The following is a 4823-nucleotide window of genomic DNA, read 5'->3' as shown; positions in this document are numbered from 1 at the left end:
AACAAGACAAGACAGGCACTCTTGAGTTAACAGGCGCAGTCTAGTCCTCCTGGCTTCAATTATTCATACAAGCATGTTGGTTCACCTTAAATTTAGCAGCCTGGCACAAAAGAGAAAGTTCTGAATTTTTGTCCTTTGGGGAAGGTAGGGATTAGAAGACATTCATATCTGGTTCTAAAATATGATGCCTGTGGCCCTAGAACATAAGCAGTTTCTTTATAGAAAGTTCCAACAAGGAGGAAGAAATCTTCCCTCTGCCTACAAAATGATCCAACTGTAATTATCACATTTATGAGGTAATTGTTCCAATTGTAGCAGAAAGAGGTGCTCCAGCCCTCTTCCTTCTGCTGACACAAATAGAATTGCTGTGAAGATGGAATAGTACTCCCAGAACAGCTTGCTTTGAGCTAGTTCAGTTCTTTTTATAGTGAATCTAGGGTCGGGGAAAGGTGGTGTGTGGGCACCTCTGAAACTCTTGCCTCTTCCCTCTTCAAGGCTGGGCCATTTGGTGCCAACCTGTAGACGCAGACTCAGATCCCAGCGTAGCATGGGTCTTGACCCAAGACCTTAAGGTTTAAAGCTATTCTTGTCAGATCCCTGGACTGGGACAGGAGCTGATGTTTCTCAGGTGAAGAGAAACATGAATGAAGAGTACCGCTTCCAGATGAAGTGGGGAGTCTGTCTTGAGATACTTTCACAGGAGCAAGATGGGGACACTAACTCTTTAATAATAGGGTTACTAGGAGAGGAGGAGAGGAGGGAAGGAAAGGAAATACTGCATGTTGAGCAGTACTCTGTTTTAGACACTGCGCAGGGCATTTCCTCAGACCCCATTTCAGTGTGATGCCAGGGCACAGCTCATTGAAGCAGAGTGGACAGAAATGTTCGGGAACAGTGTCTTAGAGTCAGCCAGCCAGACAGGCCTCTTGTGGTTCTGCTGAGGTCCTGAATGATGGTCTTTGGCTTTTTTCTGCCTCTGGAGTAGGGAATAGCCAAAACTACTCAGGGTAGCAGGACCCAAGGTAGATACCAATTCTGAGGGTCACCTGTGAGCAGTTGGGGAGAGCTTTGCTTAGACAAAATGGTGGTGAGGAGGTGGACCCAGGTGAGCTTGGTTCTAGTTGTATAGCATGATGGGAAGGGGCAGGGCGAGGGGAATGGTGAGGAATCAAGCAGAAACAAGACCCTGAAGGGACTTGTATGTTGCAAAGAAAAGTGTGGACTGTCTTGTAGGGCATTAGAAGGCTACTTGAAGGCTTTAAGGATATGATTTCACTTGGAATTGGCATCTCATTTTGACCGCCCAGGACAGATGGGAAGGGCGAGATGCAGTGGAAGAAGGTGGTTGGTGGACAGCATGCTATATTCTGGAACTTTTTAGTTGCTCGTGACAGCAGCCTTGCGTTGCTTGCCCAAACTTCCTCCTCTACATACACGTGGCAGCGTGGTCACAGATGCAGATCGGCTTCAGGAATCACTGGAACAGGGGCTTTAATGTGACCAGACTTGCCATCTCTCAGTTTTACTCCCTTCTGCCTGCCAGCTCTACAAGGTTTAGAGCAGTGGTTGAGACGCTGGGCTCTGGAGCCAGAGGACCTTTGTTTCTTCCTAGCTGTGTGACATTGGGAAAGTTACTTAACCTTGCCTGCCCCAGTTTTCTCATCTGTAAACAAGGATGATTGTATCATTTACCTCCTGGGGTTGCTGTGAGGACTAAATGAATTAATGTACATAAAAAGCTTGGCAGAGTACCTGGGATGTAAAGAACTACTAGAAAGTGTTAGCTGTTATTGCCACAAAGAAGTGGCCAACATGTACACAGTATTCTATAAATATTTTGTAAATAAAGGTACATTTATCTACAATTCCCCATTTTACCAGTGTATGGTGACTTTGGGGACAGCCTGTAGATTGGGACTATAGATTGTTTTCTTCCAAACGGTAGGAAAACAGGCTCCGGCAGCCCTTGAGTGTTACATCTGACATCAGCCACCAGAGAGATATTGACTGATTTTTTTCTGGCTCCATCTGAAGGGAAAAGCTTGAGTTTGCTTTTACTCCTGGCCCGATCCACATGGTCAAGTGCACAAGGTTGCTTCACTAGATCTCTGGTCCTCTACATTGCTATAAGGACCAGCCAGATGAGTCCCTGGCCAGTCTGGTTAGGGAAGAGACAGGAACTCAAGTCTCCCAAGTGACAGGTGCCTTAGAATGGAGGCACTCGCCAAGTCTAGTAGATATTCACATTTCAGAGGGCACTGGCCCAGTTTGTTTTGACTACTGTGCTTGGGGTGTCTCACATAGCTTTGTATTTCCTCCACAGAAGGCAGAAAAAATTATAGTAAAACTACGTAACCCTATCAAGCTCAGTCAGTAGATGTAATGAAGGACTGTGCCTCCTGAGTACCTGATCAGCTCTCTGCCGTAACACCTGAGCTTCTACCTGACAACAGGTGCCTGAGCCCTGGCCCCTAACCAGCAGTGCTTCAGCCCTGCTCCTTTGGACCTTGGGCATCTGCCTTACACTGGCTTTCTTTTTTCCCTTATTAGAGGACCTGGCCTGCACTTCCCGATGCCACAGACCCTTTTGCTGGGGTTTAGGGAGTAGTCCCTTCTTCCCTATTAGAGTGGGGGTAAAGGTGGGGGTGGAAGTAGGAAACTCCACCATTCTGTCTTTATCCTCCAGGGTCTCGTTTAAACTAAATCTTCTCACCACCATGTTGACTCCGTGACATTTTCTTGTACACCAGCCTCCCAGTAGCTGTGATTCAAATTCTCAAGAATATTCCACATTAGTCCAGGTCTTGAACTTTTAGGATGGCTTGAAAATGGTCAACATGGAAAATGTTAAAATTCGTAACTGTCAAGGGTCTGCAGTACAAGTGTAGACTAAATTAATCCTGTCTCTGGCACCTGGGTGAAGGCTTTTTAGTGCAGGTGGCGTTTAGCTACACCATGGAGGGTGGCAGGATTTTGATATTGCAGGAGAGCAGTGTGGAGAATTAGGGTAGGGAAGGTGCCCGGGACAGGGCAGGCTGTTGTGGGTAGGGCAGGTCAGATGTACCCCAAACTCGGGATGAATGGAAGAAGTAATGTGAAATAAAGCTGGAACCCTACAGAGTCCTTCGAATCCCTCAAACAGCAGGGCTAGGCGCTGTGGCTCACACTTGTAGTCCTAGCACTCTGGGAGACCCAGGCAGGTGGATTGCTGGAGCTCAGGAGTTCAGACCAGTCTGAGCAAGGGCCAGACCTGTCTGTACTAAAATAGAAAACTTAAGGGGGAGTTCTGGCCGGCTCCTGTAGTCCCAGCTACTCAGAGGCTGAGGCAGGGAGATCTCTTGAGCTAAAGAGTTGAGGTTGCTATGAGCTGTGATACTGTGACACTCTACCCAGGGTGCCAGAGACTGTCTCAAAAAAAATTTTTTTTTTAAAAAAGGAAATAACAAAAGAAGACAAATAGCATTCTTTCCCCTACAAGCCACATGTGGGTAAGACATTGTTGGAGGGTTGTAGTCATGAGGAATCCATGGGAGAGCCTTTACTATGAGGAATCAGGATGGGGCAGTGTGTGTATTGCTGTCCAGTGGAAGTCAAGCTATGATGAGCTGTGTTTTCTGTTCATGGCAGACTCAACAATCCAAGCCCTCCTAAAATGTTTCCTGGCAGCACCTGGCTCCGTGGGTGAGCATGAGCAGGAGGAGAGGCCATGTGGGGGAAAGGTGGGTGCTTGGCTGGGGCGGGGGCGATGGGGCCTTCCGGAAAGGTGAGAGCAGGTTTGCTATCTTGGTGTCCCATGGCTTTTTGTGCTGGGTTTTGGGGCACTTTCACCCATGGAAGCAGAGCACTCAGCCATAGCGATTTTAGCATCACAGGGAGCCTCGGTGCAATTCAGAAGACCGCACTGGTGCAAGTGACGGACACCAGGGCCCTGGGGAACACCCCATACTGTCGCCCTCTTCAGTTCATCCACATCTATAACAAGACGTGGGCAAGGTGGGTGACCAGATACTGCTGGCCATCAAAGGACAGAAGAAAAAGGCACTCATTGTGAGGCATCCCATGCCTGGACCCCAGGTGACCCCCAGTTTTCATTCCAACAACGTGGTCTTCATTGAGGACACGAGAACGCTGTGGGGACCGGAATTAAGACACTCGTCCCAACAGCCTGCTCCAGAAGGAAGGTGCTGGCCATTGCTCAGAACTTTGTGAGAGCAGAGGCCAGGCCTCGGGTTGCAGGGTGCTCACCAGCGGAGCAGTTCTGAGAAACACACCTCGGCCAAGAGGAAACTTGGGAGCCACGTGGCTGCTCCCAGGTCCATGCTGGGTAGCAGTAACAGTGTCCTGCGAGAGAATAAACGTTTCACGTGTGTTTTCTTCCCGAGAGTTCTGGGGTGCGCTTGGGAGGTAAAAGACACCACAGCAGTTGAACGGTGGCCAGCCCACATCTGGTCACAGAAGCAGAGTACCCTTGGTGGCGTCTGGGTCCTTGCTTTTCTTGTTTGAACCCGTTATACTAGTTCATGCAGGACTATCAGGCACTGGAAAACTGGAGTACAAACCAAACGGCAGTTCATACATTTCCCGTGGAGTCTGTCACTGCCTAAACAAAAGATTTTTGTTTTTATTTTTCTCATCCATAATATCCTTTTCCTTTGAAGAGGGCTTGAAACTTTAAGCGGCTATAACAATTACTGGGTTATTATGAAAAAAAAATTTACGTGTCCCTGATTCTTTTTCCAGAAGATGCTCAACAAATACTTGGGATATAGAGATGAGCTCACTTCTAAGAGAGTTTTCTCAAATGTAAGCATCTCCCATTGAAA

At 47.8% G+C, this 4823-nt stretch overlaps 1 pseudogene; it reads left to right on the top strand.

The window, feature by feature from the left end:
* The first annotated feature begins 3784 nt into the window (after positions 1–3784).
* Positions 3785–4262, top strand: LOC100966505 (annotated as a pseudogene).
* Positions 4263–4823: the final 561 nt, after the last annotated feature.

Source organism: Otolemur garnettii, unplaced genomic scaffold (genome assembly GCF_000181295.1).
Source record: "Otolemur garnettii isolate 467f Iridium unplaced genomic scaffold, OtoGar3 scaffold00001, whole genome shotgun sequence".
In the NCBI taxonomy this organism is placed as follows: Eukaryota; Metazoa; Chordata; class Mammalia; order Primates; family Galagidae; genus Otolemur; species Otolemur garnettii.
Note: the sequence above shows the minus strand (reverse complement) of the source record. Positions and strands in the feature narration are given on the sequence as shown.